The 18,549-nt window shown below is 31.7% G+C and overlaps 1 long non-coding RNA gene across 14 annotated transcripts; it reads right to left on the bottom strand.

The window, feature by feature from the left end:
• Positions 1-9,851: 9,851 nt before the first annotated feature.
• Positions 9,852-15,375, bottom strand: LOC107888979 (uncharacterized). Of its 14 annotated transcripts, none has more exons than XR_005901801.1 (8): positions 14,152-15,345; positions 13,760-13,851; positions 13,501-13,597; positions 12,777-12,879; positions 12,517-12,584; positions 12,272-12,357; positions 11,225-11,345; positions 9,852-10,121 (listed from the first exon to the last, which is right to left on the bottom strand). It is a non-coding gene; the product is annotated as an uncharacterized lncRNA (long non-coding RNA). The 14 variants fall into 14 exon arrangements; XR_005901807.1 differs by having other exon boundaries at positions 11,225-11,340; XR_005901799.1 differs by having other exon boundaries at positions 11,225-12,357; positions 14,152-14,352; positions 14,755-15,344.
• Between the last annotated feature and the right edge of the window lie 3,174 nt (positions 15,376-18,549).

Below are 18,549 nucleotides of genomic sequence, written 5' to 3'. Positions count from 1 at the left end.
TTTCTTTTTACTCGAATAATTTAGTTTTTTTTATATTAATGCTAGCAGTATTATTTATTTAATATTTTAATATATAAATTAGTAATAAATTAATTTTAAAGGGTAATTTTTAGGATCAAATTTTGTTACTAAATCAAGTACTTCCTTATGAATTTATTACTTTACTTTGATTTAATTATATTTAATCTTAGTGATTTTCAAATTTTAAAAAATTTGTCATGTTCAAATAATAGCAATTAAGTTTGTTTGTTTAAATTTTATCATTAGTCTTGTATTATGCATAAAGTTAGAAATTTAGTCCATGTTCTTCACTGGATCATTCTTAGCCATCTTAATGTAATAGCAGCCATTAAATCTATTAGCTATGTTTTTGCAAGTAATATGTGAGGATGGCAAATGGCATTACACATGCAATAATATGTTTCACGCATCGAATTTTGAAAATAACATAACTTAATGAACTTAGTAGTTACCATTTAATCAGGACTACAATTTTTAAAATTTTAAAGTACAAAGATTGAACATAACTAAATTAAAGTATATGTACTAAGTCCACAACTTATTCAAAGTATAGGGTCTAATAGCATAATTTGACCTAATTTTTAGCTACTCACATGACTTGTTTGGAGGAAAAGAAAATCATTTTCTTTTGCTTATTTTGAAAATGTTTTATTTTTTATTCATTTGTTAGTTTCAAGTTTAAATTTGTATTGATTGTTCTTTATTGGCTTAGTTCACGATTTAGTCTTTGAAGTATATCTATTTTCTCACTTTGATACCTAAATTTTTGTTTGTCCCAATTGATATCTAAAGTATCATTCACTTATGTTATTGACCCAAATTATTAACAAATGTTAAAAAAATTGTTGGCTATTTTGACGAATCAAATAACACCATGTGGCATTTTTAATAAAAATATATAAAACTTATTTTATTAAATATATGTAAACTTTAAATTTTTATAAAAATACAAATAAATATATAAAAATCAATAAATGAATATAATTAATAATTATAAACTCTAAATATATATATACATATATATTGGTACAAAATGAAAAGCATTACAGCAACTAGCCTACTCTAGCAATCTTTTTGCCATTAGCATCCTGATCAATTAGCAAAGATAATAAGTGTTGGAATATTTTCAAATATTTATAGTATCCCAATAACTATAAATGAATGGGTGTAATTAATCAAAAGATAAAACTTTTGGTCATTGGTCAAAAGTTATATCATTTGATTTTTTAAAAAAGAATTATAACTATTCAAAAAATATTATTTGAATAGTTACAAAATTAAATGAATAATTATTATTATTTATTTATTCATAAAGACACCTATTGAAAGATGTCTCTATGAAGAGACATGAAAATTCCTATAAATAGGAATGAGATTTCATTTGGAAATCATATCAACAAATTCTAATATTATTTCTTCTCTTCCTTCATTTTCTAATATTATTAGATTATTCTATAAAGTATTGCTGCAGAAATCCTTTGTAGAAATTGAGTTTTTGTTATACATTACTCAGTGCATAGTGGACTATTCTCGTCATTGCAAAACGCAAATAGTCATTGGCTTCATTGTATCTTCGAGGTTAATTTGCTTGGAACTCATTTGCACACTGAAGATAAGTGGGGGCGAATATAACCTTAAAGATAGTGGCTTGATACACGCCTTGGAGCCTGTCCTATTTCTTCTTTTTCTTTTCGAGTTCTGATCGTGTGTTCGAGTTTTTTCCTTACCGGAGTTTTGTAATAATAATTTTAAGGTTATATTTTATGATGACTACCACAACACATGAAAGTGGAACACTAAGGGAGTTGGCTTCCAACTTTGTTAAACTTGATCGTTTTGATGGTGGCAATTTTCGACGATGGCAGAAAAAGATGCACTTTTTGTTATCAACTTTGAAGATTGCTTATGTTTTGGATACTCCAAGACCTGAAGAGAATGAAAATGAATCTGTTGCTGCAACCCGAGAAAGACAAAAATGGGACAATGCTGATTACATGTGCATGGGCCACATATTGAATGGTTTATCTGATGGTTTGTTCGACACCTACCAAAACGACGTCACCGCTAAAGAATTATGGGACAAATTGGAGGCAAGATACATGACCGAAGATGTTACAAGTAAGAAATTTCTTGTCAGTCGTTTCAATAATTATCAAATGGTTGATGGTCGTTCTGTTATGGAACAATTTCGTGATATTGAAAAGATGCTGAATCAATTTAAGCAATATGATATGAAAATGGATGAAATGATTGTGGTATCCTCCATAATAGACAAACTTCCTCCATCTTGGAAAGACTTTAAAAGAAGTCTAAAACATAAGAAAGAGGAAATATCTCTTGAGGCTTTGGCAAATCATCTTCGTATTGAAGAAGAGTATCGAAAACAAGATCAGAACCTAAATTCTGAAAATGCCAAAGTACATGTTACGGAGGAAGTACAGACTACTAAACCATTCAAGAGAAAGTTCAATCAGACTGATAGAGCACCTAAGTTCAAAAAGAAACAAAAGGGCTCATGCTATCATTGTGGAAAGCCGGGACATTTCAAGAATGAATGTCGATTTTTAAAGAAGAAATCATCTTCTAAGGCTGATAATAACGAAAAGTTCGTTGCAATGATATCTGAAATTAATATGGCACAAGATGATAATACATGGTGGATTGATACCGGAGCAACCAAACATGTGTGCAAAGACAAAAGCATGTTCACAAAGTTCACACAATGTGAAAATGACAATGTCTTGTACATGGGAAATTCTTCCACCGCAACAATTAAAGGCAAAGGGTCTGTTGAACTACAATTCACTTCTGGAAAGGTTTTAACCTTAAATGATGTATATTATGTACCAAAAGTTAGGAAAAATTTAGTGTCTGGAAGTCTGTTGAATAAGTTTGGTTTCAAACTTGTTTTTGAGGCAGATAAGTTTATTTTGTCTAAGGAAGGAATTTTTGTGGGAAAAGGGTATATGTATGAAAGCATGTTCAAACTTAATATTATTAATAAGAATAAAAATACTATTTCTGCTTATATGGTTGAATCATTTTGTTTGTGGCATTATAGATTAGGTCATTTGAATTATAGAAAATTGAATGACATGTATAAATTAGATTTAATTCCTGTTTTTAATAATAATATTGAAAAATGCAATACCTGTATGTTGACTAAAATTACAAGAAATCATTTCCCTAAGGTTAAAAGGAAAACAAAATTGCTTGATTTGATACATAGTGATTTATGTGACTTGCATAATACTCCTACATTAGGTGGAAAGAAATATTTTGTTACTTTTATTGATGATTGTTCTAGATATTGTTATGTATATTTATTGCATTCAAAAGATGAAGCGCTTGATAAATTTAAAGTTTATAAATCTGAAGTTGAACTTCAGTGTGAATCATTTATCAAGTGCTTAAGATCGGATAGAGGTGGAGAATACTATAATCCAAGTTATTTTGAACTCACTGGAATTGTCCATCAAGTTTCAGCCCCTTACACACCACAACAAAATGGTGTAGCTGAAAGGAAAAATAGAGTCTTGATTGAAATGGTAAATTCAATGTTATCATATTCAGGTCTTGGACAGGGTTTTTGGGGAGAAACTGTTCTAACAGCTTGTCATATATTGAATAGAGTTCCTAATAAGGAAACTAAAATAACCCCCTATGAACAATGGAAGAAAAGGAAACCAAACCTTAATTATTTAAAGGTTTGGGGTTGTAGAGCTATTGTAAAAGTTCCAACACCTAAACGTAAAAAGTTAGGTGAAAGAGGAATTGAATGCATATTTATAGGTTATGCACATAATAGCAAGGCATATAGGTTCATAGTAATTGAACCAAATGATTCAATTTCAATTAATACGGTTATTGAATCAAGAGATGCTATTTTTGATGAAAATAGATTTAATTCTATATCAAGACAATTACAACCACAACAATTGATTCATTCTTCAAATGAGAATGAGATTCCATTGAAACAAATTGATAATAATGATGAATCTTGTCAAGAATTAAGAAGAAGTAAGAGGATTAAAAAGGTCAAAGATTTTGGACCAGATTTCATTATGTTTCTTGTAGAAGGAAAAGGTGAAAGTATATGCAATAAGATACCTTATTGTTATAATACCGAATCTGATCCTATTACATTTGAAGAAGCAGTGAAATCTCAAGACTCTGCTTTTTGGAAAGAAGCAATAAATGATGAAATGGATTCAATAATGGGAAATCAAACTTGGATCTTAGTTGATCTTCCACCAGGTTCCAAGCCAATAGGTTGTAAATGGATCTTCAAAAAGAAAATGAAGGTCGATGGAACCATTGATAAATTTAAAGCAAGGTTGGTAGCAAAAGGTTTTACACAAAGACAAGGTATTGATTACTTTGATACCTATGCTCTAGTAGCAAGAATTGCTACAATTAGACTATTAATATCACTTACCTCTATATATAATTTGGTTGTTCACCAAATGGATGTTAAAACTGCATTTTTAAATGGTGAATTGGAAGAGGAAGTGTACATGGAGCAACCGGAAGGATTTGTTGTTCCAGGACAAGAGCATAAGGTATGTAAGCTTGTTAAATCTTTATATGGGCTTAAACAAGCACCAAAACAATGGCACCAAAAGTTTGACAAGGTTGTTTTAGCTAATGGCTATAAAATAAATGAATCCGATAAGTGCATATATAGTAAATTTGATAATGGAAAGGGTGTTATAATTTGCTTATATGTAGATGACATGCTCATTTTTGGCACGAATTTGGAACAAATAGAAAACACAAAGAAATTCTTGTCAAACAACTTTGCTATGAAGGATATGGGTGTAGCAGATGTTATTCTTGGGATTAAAATAACCCGAGATGAAAGCACTATAGCTTTATCACAATCACATTACATTGAAAATGTGCTTCAAAAGTTTGATCTTTTCAACTGTATACCAGCATCTACACCCATGGATCCTCAATTAAAATTAGTATCTAATGCTGGTAGGAAAATTGATCAATTGAAATATGCAAGTCTAATTGGTTGTCTTATGTACATAATGACTTGTACAAGACCAGATATTGCATATGCTATTGGAAAATTGAGTAGATACACAAGTAATCCAAGTAGTTTGCATTGGCAAGCTTTAAATAGAGTACTTAGGTACTTAAAGAAAACTATTAACTATGGATTGTGTTATAATGGATATCCTCCAGTTTTAGAAGGGTATTCGGATGCTAGTTGGATTACAAGTTTGGAAGATCATGCATCTACTAGTGGGTGGATCTTCATTCTTGGTGGAGGAGTCATTTCTTGGGGTTCCAAGAAACAAACATGTATTACTGATTCCACCATGGCAGCAGAATTTATTGCATTAGCCGCTGCATCTAAAGAAGCAGAATGGTTAAGAAATTTGCTTTATGATGTACCTTTATGGCTTAAGCCAATTTCACCTATTTCTATCCGTTGTGATAGTGAGGCTACTCTAGCAAAGGCATATAGCCAAGTATATAATGGAAAGTCTAGACACATTGGATTAAGACATAGTTATGTCCGACAATTAATCTCTGATGGAGTGATCACTATTAATTATGTGAGGTCAAGTGAAAATTTGGCAAATCCTTTAACAAAAAGTCTTGCTAGAGATGCAATAAAAAGGACCTCAAAAGGGATGGGACTCAAGCCTATTAATTAGAGTCACCCATGATGGAAACTCGACTCAACGCTTGGTATAACGTCAAGTCTTGAGTTCAATGAGACAAAGTACATCATTAGTATGTGACTGTTAGCACTATAAATAAATCCATCCTAAGATTAAAGTGCTAGGTATCCGTAATGATAAGGGAAGGATGAGTAATGTACTCTTAATGGACCCATAACATAAATATGTTAGAGTGTTATAATTACGGGAACACTTTTGATGGGATCTACCTATGTGAGTGGAAGTGTGGCCGCTTCTAGGAGCTTAAGGGCTTGGCTCTGACAGCACTCATGAAAAGAAGACATAGACACATGGTTATAATAGTGTCCCTAGATACTATGCATTGACTGATGTTGAAATCATTGTGTGAGATGTGTTCAGTTAATCAAATGGAATAGTTGGTTCAAAGCTTAGTCTACCATACAATTTCGATTAACTTTAACATGTTTTCACTAAGTGAAGGTTCAATCGTAAGACACCTTTATTTATGCAAATTGATTTCCAAGAATATCAAAATCTAAATATTTTGAAAATGGGGGGAGATTGTTGGAATATTTTCAAATATTTATAGTATCCCAATAACTATAAATGAATGGGTGTAATTAATCAAAAGATAAAACTTTTGGTCATTGGTCAAAAGTTATATCATTTGATTTTTAAAAAAGAATTATAACTATTCAAAAAATATTATTTGAATAGTTACAAAATTAAATGAATAATTATTATTATTTATTTATTCATAAAGACACCTATTGAAAGATGTCTCTATGAAGAGACATGAAAATTCCTATAAATAGGAATGAGATTTCATTTGGAAATCATATCAACAAATTCTAATATTATTTCTTCTCTTCCTTCATTTTCTAATATTATTAGATTATTCTATAAAGTATTGCTGCAGAAATCCTTTGTAGAAATTGAGTTTTTGTTATACATTACTCAGTGCATAGTGGACTATTCTCGTCAGTGCAAAACGCAAATAGTCATTGGCTTCATTGTATCCTCGAGGTTAATTTGCTTGGAACTCGTTTGCACACTGAAGATAAGTGGGGGCGAATATAACCTTAAAGATAGTGGCTTGATACACGCCTTGGAGCCTGTCCTATTTCTTCTTTTTCTTTTCGAGTTCCGATCGTGTGTTCGAGTTTTTTCCTTACCGGAGTTTTGTACTAACAATAAGCTGTCTAGCGGTGCAGATAAAAGAATAACCCCAAGTCAAGATCTTGTGCCAAGTTAGCAAAGATGATATACACATCGATTTCCCTTTCTATGTATGTGTCTTATTTCAATCACCCTACTCTTGTTGACCTGCAAGTTCCATGCAATCTCAAACCAATGAGCCAAGTGGGTGAGTATCAACCACGCCATGTTTCAAAGTCATTACCCTGATCACAAAATCAATTTCAACTATTATATTAGATAACCTCTTCGCTTAGCTACATAATCCTTCTCTTACAGCCCAAAGCTCTGCATGTAAACTATTAGCACTTCCAATCTTACACAAGAAACCAGCTAACCAACTACCATGTTCATCTCGAATCAAGCCACCTGTTGCAGCACTTTGTGTCAACATTCGAATTTTGCCATCGATGTTAAGAATGTATGCATTTGAAGGTGGTTTTCTCCAACTAGCCTATCGCACAACAGTAACAAAGCATGTGATATAAATTTCTTCCAAACATTATAGATGTCCAAGGCGAGCCTCCTAACATAACCCACCACTTGCACAGCAAATTGATTTTGTCCTTGAAAAATCTCTATATTTCTTCCCTTCCACAGTCCCTATAAATGGCCACAAAAAATTCCTCCGAGGAAGCAGCAAACGCATTAGTTGTTCAAACCTACTGTTGTTTTTTACCCATTACTTGAAATCCATAATGAAGAAACTCAAATCTTATGAGAGAGCTTGAACCACACTCTAAACTTCCCTGGCTGCTAAACAATCTCTAAGAATATGATCTATAGATTCGATTGGATCACTACATCATATTCTTTCTATATCTTACTTGAAAAATATATATAAGAAATACTTAAAAACATTTAAATCCAATAAATTAGAAATGTAGTGACCCGATTTTCAATGGCGTCGAAAAGTGCGGTTTTTTGAATATCATTTTCATAAACTGTGTCCGTAAATATTAAATAGGGATATTTACAGAGTTAGTATATAGATATATTGAAATTCGGTTAAGTAAATAAGCCGAAATTGTAGTTAATTAAGACCCAAGTACTAAATTGTAAAAATTTAATCGCTATAGAGTTTTAATTAGAGAAAGGCTTAAGAACTTAGATAGCAATTATCAAGAGGACTAAAATAGCTAATAAACCAATTTAGAATTTTTTTTTAGTAGTTGAAGTAGGTGAATGTCGTTAAATTAAGTTAACTGAATATTAGTGCTTAATTAAGTAAGATTAAACTAATTAATTAAGCTTAATTATAAACTAATCTAGTGGGAATGGATGACAAACATCACCTTCTTCATCGTTTCTTGTCGTCCTCCATAGAAGAAAGAATGAAAAAGCTTGAAAAACCTAGTTCGATATTAAGCCACCGATTTCAAGTAAGTCTCTAGTCAGTTTTCTTTGATTTTTATAGATTTTTTTTGATCATGGGAGCTCTATTAGGCTTGTTAGAGTATGCCCAAAGACCAATCATAAAATGATTGTAATAACATACTTGTTTTACCTCGTTTATTAATATAAGGCATTGCAATTATTATTTCAGTTTCTTTTATGTGTGTATAAATAAATTGTTTTATAATAATGTCATAATTGTAAAAAAAAGCCCTCAACCTTTGGGGGCTTTTGGATATATGCCCCTAACCTTTTTTTTCTGAAATCGACCCTTCAGGTCAGATTTTTCAGACGTCAACCCAGTTGAAACAGTAACCCTCAGCTGACCGTTAGTCAACAGCTGGTCAAAAAAATTGGTCTACATGGCGTTCTAGTTGACTGATGACGTAGCTAACATTAAAATAAATAAGTTGACGTGGCAAAAAAATTAAACAAATTTAATAATCATAAAACAAAAAAAACCTTAAATCCCCAAACCCCTAAATTTGAAATTGTTTTCTCAATTTCTAAAATCCCCAAATTGTGAAATTTCCCAAATTCATAACCTCTGAAATCTTCATTGAATCCCTAACAATCTTCAAATCCTTAAATCTTGAAATCCCTAAATCGTTAGCATTTCAAAATATTCTTGAAATACTTTTACGAATCAAATCTTTGAATCCCTAAAACTATTAGAAATGAAAAAGCTTCAACAATCGTGAGTAGTTTTCGTAACCCAAAATCGAAAGGTAGGTGTTTTCTTATTTGGTTTGTTGAGAAAATAATTTTCTTTTTTGGTTTGATTTGTTGGTTATTTGTGATTTATTATTGCAATTTCAGTGCCACAATGTAGGGTTTGTTTTGTCGATTTTTTATGCGATAGTTGTCTTGATGTTGTTAATAAAACTATTGTAAAAATTGTAGATGGTTAATTGTGATTTATTATTGCAATTTTAGTGCCAGAATCTAGGGTTTGTTTTGTCGATTTTTGATGCGCTGTGGTCCAGATGATGTTGATTTCTGTTATCGAAGCAAAAAGATGTTAAAATTGTAGACGTGTTACTATTTTGTATTGTATTCAAAGAAGTGGTCCCAATGTAGGTAATGAGTTTTGTTTCACTACAGCAAAACTGACTTTTAGCGGCGTTTTTTAGGCCTTTAGCGGCGCTTTTAAGTGCCACTAAAACTATTTGCGGCGTTTCTCCCAGCGCCGCTAAAAACGCCGCTATTTCCAACGCCACTAAAGTTTGCGGCGTTTATTTGAAAAAACGCCGCTAAAGATCATGACCTTTAGCGGCGCTGATCCCAAAAACGCCGCTAAAGGTCCCACAAACGCCGCTAAAGGTCATGAAATTCAAAAAAAAAAAATATAAAAGTTGTGAAAAATATAAAAAATTTAAAATTCATTATCAAAATATTGAATGATATAAATACAAAAATTTTCTATTAAAATTTTAACTTTAAAACTAAATACAAAAATAAATCAATTTAAATTTAGAATTTAAAATAATAAATTAATAACACAATTAAAATCTAAAAGTTAGAACTCAAGTTATCTTAAATATTAAAATAAAAATAAAAATTTAGAATCAAAACTAAAATAAATAATAAAAACTAGATTAAATATAAAAATATCAATAAAATAAGACATTATAATGAAGTTACTTAAATGAAATAAGGAAATGCATTAGATTTGGCGACCTTTTCTCTCCACCCTTTCTGACGAGCTCTTATTTCCCACATTGCTGTTAATTTCATTTGAGCCGATAGTGCTTCTTCAGCTTTCTCCCTTACTTCTTCACACGTCTCCATACCCGAATTGCATTTGTCCGCTTCCTTTTGATATTATGATGCTAACTTCTTAGCCTCGAGTAAAAAAAAAACATTTATGTAAAAAATTATAACAATTAAGCATTAGTGACATACAATTAACGATTAAAATAAAATAAAATATATATGTAACAAATAAATTGTTGGTCAGAAAAAGTTGTAAAAAATGAAAAAAGGCATTTGCAATCAATCTTAAAATTAGAGGTGATCTAAAAGGCATAGAAAATCAAATGTAAAATTTCTTTGTATTAAGTTACTTTGTCCCATTTTCCAATAAATACATCCATCCATGACAAAGAAACAGGAAACTGACCTGTAAAGGAAGCATTGCTCAGTCATGCATTAATTAAAGATAGAACCATAAAATTAGCTTAATTCTGCTGGGCAAAATTGCCAAAGATCAGATAATTAACATTTCCAAATACCCGATTGCCATCTTTAATAAAAATGGAAACTTGGAACTTTGCAGGGCAAGTAGCATAGAGAATGCTAATACAAAGCAACAAACATAATAGAAAGAAAGGCTAACAACAGCTTGCCATGCATGTAAGCATTCATAAAACAGGCATGAGTTTCAACTTTCAATAAATAGCTGCATAACTACCAAGCAAAACCCCATAGCCAAGGAAATGCATAAAAAAAATGACACCTGGGACAAGTGGCTTTGGCAAAAAAAGAAAAAAAGAAAAAACAAAACAAAGGAACTAATAGCATAACAAGGGACAAAGAATTGATTGACACTACTATCATCTAAAAATTCAAAATGAAAGACATAAATGTAGAAGTTCGACATTAAATGACATAAATGCCAATGTTAAAGAAACTGGACCACAGGTTAAACCAGTTGGTTTGATTGTTTCTTATTTTATTTTTTATGTTTAAACATTAATTTAATGTAAAATAAATAGTTAATATAATTAATAGTTAACAATAATATGCATTTACCTTAATGGCATGGTCTTTAATTTAAGAAAAAGGGAAAAAAAATAATTGGTTTTTTACCTGTTCAATAAATAATGGCATGGTCTGTTTCATATTTTGTATATACTATATGGTATTACAGTGTTCTAGCCTCTAAAACCCTCCACTATATAAACATAATAAGGACAAAAAAGAAAACGCAAGAAAAAGATAAAAACCTTTTGTAATGTAATTCCAGCAGCTTCTCTTCTCTTTCCCGTTGCTTTTTCAGCTCAACCTCTGCCTTCATTTTTGCTAATGCTTCAGCAGCTAAGATTTGAGCTTCAATCTTTGCCTTTTCTTTGAAGGTTCAATCATCATCTATAAGATCTCAGGGCACACTATTGCCTCACAAATACTTAACCAACTTAAAACTACTACTACTAATAGAAACCCTGTATGCACCAGAAGGACTAATATTCCTAATCACTCAAAACATATCTCCAATTACCATTAAATATAGATATATATAAAGCCAACCAAACAAATCATTTCATTTCTCTCATTCAAAGATAACCTAAAGATACTAGCACATCAAACATGAAAGAAAGTGAAACTGTGGAATTTGGTTTCAAATTTATTATCACATAGGAAGGCACATATTGTATCATCCTGATAAGATTGGAATGGCAGACACAAGCAAGAAAACAAGCTAAGTTTTTTAACAGTTCAGAGATTAAAGTAGTTCAAAATCTATAATGGCAAGTAAAAAGAATTTAAGTGAACAAGTTATTTGATAGAGAGCTTCACTTCATCTTTTTAATTCCATTTGATGAGAGAATTAGAAGACCTTTTCGTTGTTAGCAGCCAAAATAAAACTTTACATGATCCAGTAGTGCCTTCTTCTGAGCTTTCAGAATATATAAAAACAGGGTTTATCATATTTCATGAATTAATGTTATCAAATTTCATTCCTGTGGAAACCACGTATATAAATAAAACAAAATAAGAATAAATTGTAATAGATTAATACATGTGATTAAAACAAAAGTACTAATGTTGAGGAAATAGATTGAGTCAATGATTGTTTTGAAACAGAAAGAGTTCGATAAGGACGATGTACAGGAGGTAAGATTAAAGTTGATTGCCTATCCATTGCCAATAGCGGTCTGCATTTGTTGTACCAAAGGGTTCATCGTTTTATTACCAGAGAAGAATACAAGCTAAGGAGAATTATTAGAGAAAGAGAAAAAAAAAATGAAAGAGATCATGAAAGCAAACCATACTTGCAGACTTTGGTGAATAAAATTTGGTAGCTGCATATCCAATGCTACAAAAGGAAATGCATACGTACATCATTAGCACGAAATAGCTGCAAAAAATTGAATAATAGTTCAGACATTTATACAGAGACCATACCAAAAGAGAATGCAATGCTGTTTTACTTTAGGAAAAGTATTCAGTCCTTTGCTGTAAAAGAACTGCAGAAAACCAAAATGTAGTACTATAGTAAAATACGATAATAGCATACCGCAGATCGTTGCTGGTTTAGACCACCATTGGCATCAACAATCAAGTAACCGCTAGAACCAGGAGACTCTGTATGTCAAAAAAAAAACTATCAAATAAACCGGAGCTCATTTCCTCCCTCTCAAGAAATAAATTTTATGTTCAACCCTACCCTTCATTTGTTATCCTTAACATGTAGGAATAATCATACAATAGCTGTTCCTAAACTCCAATATAAGTATCATGGAACTTTAAGAGAGAACCAATCTCGGTAAGAATTACCCATTATGCTCGTTCTGTACATGGAGAAATGATTTCTAGCCGTCAAATTTGGACAAGGTTTCTATACTTTCACCCTTCTTTTGTATTTCCAGACAGAGGACAACTGCAGCAAGAAGCAGCATTTTGAGCTTATTGAAGAAAGAAACATCTCATATTTAGATCCTATTAAAGGGACTGAAACCTGAAGGAGAAATTTATTTCCTAATCCAATGTCCCTCTTGTAGGAGGGCTTTTTATGTAGATCATTGATACAATAAACAAAGTGTGTCAAATTAGCTCTATCTAAGTCACCATATTATGATTCTGAAAAACCTAGAGTGGTCATTTTCAAAAACAAGTTTTTGCTATCTCTGTTGTGAGTTGTAACCGACACTAGCCTAATATAATTGAAGTGGAGAAAAAATAAAGGCATTAGCAATAAACATACATAAAGGCAAAATTTCTTATCAACATCATTTTCCATGTAGAATGTTCAAAACACCAACATTCATTATCCCCATCAAGCTTCTTTGCTTTCTAATTTCATGATCAGTTTCCTTATTACTACCCCTTTCTGCCTTGTCCAAGAAACAAATTTATTTTATGACAACTTTTTAAGAATTATGATTAAAGAAAAACCCATTCTAACTAAAAGCCAAAATTGTAAAAGAAAATCTAGTTTCACTTCACAAGCGAAATAAAAATAAAAACACTCCATTAACATAAAATTTAAGATTATTTTTACCAGCATTAATTTCATTCATTGCACGTTTCACATGCTCGTCAGGTTCTATGTCCACAATAAGTGTTTGAACAATCTCATACCCATAGGCAGACATAGCCTGGAAGAAAAACAAGGGGGTAACAGAATTCAAAACATATTTAAATGTCTGCTTCAAGATTGCAACAATTTAACATAACAAGGCCTTAGACCAACATGTGGGGTAAAACAACATGTGGGGTTGGCTTTCACAGAATGTGATGTACTTAATCAAATTGATTACCTTCTCAAGTTCTTCTTCAACAGCTTTAGCAATTTCAGTCTTTTGTTCAAAAACATCATCCAGATTTAGCTTCGGAACACTTGCTCTAATAACTAAATGTATTAAAGATCAGAAGAAGGGAAACGTTATAACAAGAATATTTATAGAAGTATTCGACCATTTTATTTCTTCATAATCACGAATTTTCCCTTCACCTCAAACAACATATCCTCCTCCACTTAAATTCCACCAGAAATAGAGTAACTGACAAAAGCATGAGTATTTATGCTAAAGTTGGAGAAACTAATAGAAGTACACAAAAACTGAAAGGCCATTTATATTCATCATCCTAAAACGTCTAAAAGTTATAAAGCAAATAAGTCAATAACTGAAAATTTACAACATATACAGACCTTAGTGTTGGTTTCACAACGAACATCCAACTGCTGCAATCTTAGCGACAGGTGGCCAGCGAGTTGACTTCCAAGAAACCAAGGTAGGCAATGGCATCCAGGTTCAAGAACATCCTCAAACCTACCAAATCTCTCCTTAATGGCTACTGTAGACTGGTCAACTTGTACACAACAGAAAAGATTACCCATTTGGATTTTGCTCTGAGAGTCCAATAGTGTATATATCAGTCTAAAAGAACTCAAAACAAATACCAGTACTATCTATGAATTAGCATATTCCAACATGCAACATAAGCGACAATCAATGGTTTTCTCCATTTGTAGGGCATAAATATAAACCTTATAACATGAAATTAAGATCATAAAAAAGGGTAACCTAAAAACAGAAAATACATCCAACAAAGTCATGAGAACAAAATAACCTTCCCAACTCAAACCCAATCAGCTTCAAGTGGCAATTTACAAGAAAAAATAAGCTTGGCAGATCACCACCTCAATTCATAAAAACCAACCCAATTCTCAAAATTCATGAAAACGGACCGACACACATTAACAAGCCGGAAATGTACAAAAGTGGCAGCAGCAACAAGTAACGGAGATTACGCCGGAAGTTCAGGCCGGAACCAAGGTTTTCACGGCGGACGAAGGACTTGGTCTTGGAACGCAGCCGACGGCGGCACTGCGACAGGGACAGAGTAAGACGAGGCTTCGGTGGCGATGGAGGTGGGCTTGGAGAGTTGTTGTCGCTCCCGTTACTGACATCGCTGCTGTAGCCATTGCTGCAACAGTTGCTGTTGTTGTTACTGTTGCTGTTATTGTTCTTGGGCTTCATTGCTGTGGCAATGTGAGCTGCCATGTAAATAGACACCCAGCAAAAAGGAAGCAAAGCTGATTCTTCTTCTTCGTCTTCTTCCTTTTTTCTTTTCTTTTTTCTTTTGTGGAGATTTTTAAAGTTCCTAAAGTGAAACTGGGAAGATTGTGGACTGATTTCAGGAGCTTTTCCAGGAAAAGTATGACAAATTTTGGAGGGTGTATTTGCAGATACGGCACTTGAACGATTCAACTGCAAACCAAAAGAAAAAGAAAAAGAAATTGAAGAACAACTGTATTAATAAAAAAACCATCGACAATTAGTGTAGGTGTATTGACTTTGTGTTGCTGGAAATGAGAAATTTGGGGGCAAATTTTGAGAGTTATTTGGGGGATTTAGGAATTAACGAGCGGGTAATCAAAAATTGGTGATTTTTTTGCGGCGTTTTTAGTAAAAACGCCATTATAACTTAATTTTTTGTGTTGATTAATTTTAAATTTTTTTTATTTTTAACATTTTTTTTATTTTTCTCTTTTTGAAATTTATTTTAATTTTGAATATTTAACTTTTTAATTGAAATATGGACTAAATTATTAAATATTAAATTTTTAATTTTTTTAAAATTTTTTATTTTTAAATTTTAAATTTTAAATTTTTAAATTTTAAATTTTTAAATTTTTAAATTTTATTTTTTGAGTTTATTTTTTATTTCAGTTTAATGTGTAATTGTAGACGTGAAATTCTAATTGTGGTTTAAATGTATAGTTGAAATTTTAATTTTGATTTAATCATACACATTTAAAAATATAAATACATCAATATATTTTTATATTGAATAAATATAAATATTTATGTATCCATGCAATATATAAATATAAAATGATGTTATATCAATAATTGTATAAAAGAAAATGAAAAAACGTGGAGACACAAATATATATTTTAAAAAGAAAATGAGTTACAATTAAAAAACGTGAAAACACAAATGAGTGTAGAGAATTTTCGTTCATATAAATAAATATATATTTTAATTAATCAGTATAGATAAATATCAAAATAGTATAAACAAAAAACTATAAATAAAATTTAAAGGTAAACTTATCATTTAAAACATTTTCCACAAAATATCCATTTAATCCATTAAACAATATAACACCTTATTAATATATAAAAAATATTTTTTATCAAAATCAAGATATCTATTATCGATAACAATAATTAATTATAGGGTTTAGGATTTAATTATTGAATATGATTCACTTGAAATTAACATACTATATACCCATGGCTATTAAACCTAAAACCATAAAACCCTAAACCATAGACCTTAAACCTTAAATATTAAACCGTAAACCAAAAAATAAATTTAATCAATATTAAGTATTGCTTCCATAATTTATTATGAACATAAGCTTTTACATTAATATATATGTATATACACATCAACATCCATGTGATGTTTTTTGGTTTAAGGTTTTAGAAGTTATAGTTTAGTGTTTAGGGTTTAGGGGTTTAGTATTTTAGGGGTTATAGATTAGTGTTCATAATTTTTTTGGGGTTTAAGGTTTTAGAGGTTATATGAATTTTAGCGGCGCTTTACCAAAAGCGACGCTATTGCTCCGACTTTTAGCGGCGTTTTACCAAAAGCGCCGCTATTACTCTGTGTTTTACAATTTTTGCGGCGTTTTTTGATAAAATGCCGCTAAAAACGTCGCTAAAACCCTATTTTCTTGTAGTGTTTTGTTATTTTTTAATGTTTTTTGCTTAGAAAATTGCTTGTTTATTCAAAGCAAATTATTTTTGCTCAGAAAAGATGTTAAAATTGTAGACTTCTGTTACTGCTTTGTTTGTTTTTTTAATGTTTTTTGCTTACAATGTGTTACTGTTTTTTGTAGATGTCATTAGATGATGAATATTATATTATTTTGCATGTAGGTGGGCACTTTGTAAAGGACCCATATGTTAGATATGTAGGTCGGGAAGTGATTAGGCTTAAAGAGGACCCAAATACAATATCTTTGTAACAGCCTAATTTAGACCCTAATTGGAACGGTAGTTTCGGGACTTCGAATCCAAGTCAGAAAAATATTTTAAAATTATTTTCTGTGTTTATTATGTGTGAATTTGTAACACCCCAAACCTGACCTAGACGTTATGGCTGAATCTGGCGATGTCACATTGAAGTGTTTTTCGTAAAGTGTGATATTGATGAAAACCCTCTATTTAACCTCTTTGTTTGATCTTAATGATGATTCTAAGACATGTCATTCATTTTCAAAATGTGAGTCATTGTCTAAAACTTATTCACATTAAAACGTTATTAATTTTTGAAATGTCGTTTACTGTGGAAGCTCTTATAACAGGTTGCGTATTCGTAGTATCTTTGATAAAACATTTATCTTTTTGAAAACCCATGTCTTTTCTTATTGCTAGTAGTTATAAACAAAAACAAATAAAAATCCCAAATTAAAAATAAAAATCCAAAGAGGCCATTATTACAGTAAAATACCCTAAATATTAAATTGAAATCATGAAGTACCATTTAAAATTAGATAGGTCATGTGGCCACCGCTGAGTCCTCCGTTGCATCGATCCGCCTATGTCTGGGAATTACCTATACAGTTAAAACAGGAGGGTGAGTTTATGAAAAATCAGTGTGTAATCCCATATAAGTAAACAGTCAGAAAACAAGTACAGTTTGGGCCTAAGCCCTTTTTAGTACAGTGACAATATCAGTTTGGGCTTTAGCCCATCTCAATACAGAAACAGTCATGTGTTTGGGCCTTGGCCCATTACAGTAACAATAATTATTGTAGTAACTGTTTAAATAGTATAAAAGTTCTACCCATCCAGCCTCTACACTTCATCACTGTCCAACCCTACACTCCATGTGAGGATATAATCAACCCACCCATCCCTACACTCCAGAAAGTACCGAATGTGACACTATACAGTAATATGCAGCTGGGCTGCCAATAATATAGTGTAACATCCCGATTTTTGGATTTATTCACGGTTTTCAATATTTTGTAAAGATTTTAAAATTTTGTATTTGGATGTGGAATTAATATTTTTAGTAGGTAAATGGGCTTATGGAAGGCCCATGTGTTGGCCAAAACCCGTTGAATTTTTGAATTTTTGGACTTAAGAGTTAGGGGTTCTGGCTAAGTGGCCCTTAAGTGGAGTGATGGGTAAATTGCATCACAAAAAGAGCCTTGGTAAAGTGGCCAGGGTGACGCCACTAGGCTCCTAAAAAGGTGGCGTGTGGAGCTTTGAGGGAGGCATGGGATCGATTCCCTGTGTTGACAATTAGATGCATTTATTTTTTAAGTGCAGGAGGGGTAGTGTTGGAGTCCAGGTGGATTCTGCTAAAGGAGAGTTTGGATCAGTCCAAACGCTTGGATTAAGGAGTGATAAGGGGAGAGATTTAAAGGATTAGGAATGAGGTTAGTATTTCGGCACCTAGGGTATTGAGTGGTGCCGTTTTCTTCTGCTTAAACACCTTAAGGTTTTTCTTTTCTCTCTTTTCCTCTCTAGCCGAAACCACCACCTCCCCTATTCTTCTTTTTCTATTTTTCTTCTTCAAA

Source organism: Gossypium hirsutum, chromosome A09, assembly GCF_007990345.1.
Source record: "Gossypium hirsutum isolate 1008001.06 chromosome A09, Gossypium_hirsutum_v2.1, whole genome shotgun sequence".
Taxonomy (NCBI): Eukaryota; Viridiplantae; Streptophyta; class Magnoliopsida; order Malvales; family Malvaceae; genus Gossypium; species Gossypium hirsutum.
This window is presented reverse-complemented; position numbering and strand designations above follow the sequence as displayed.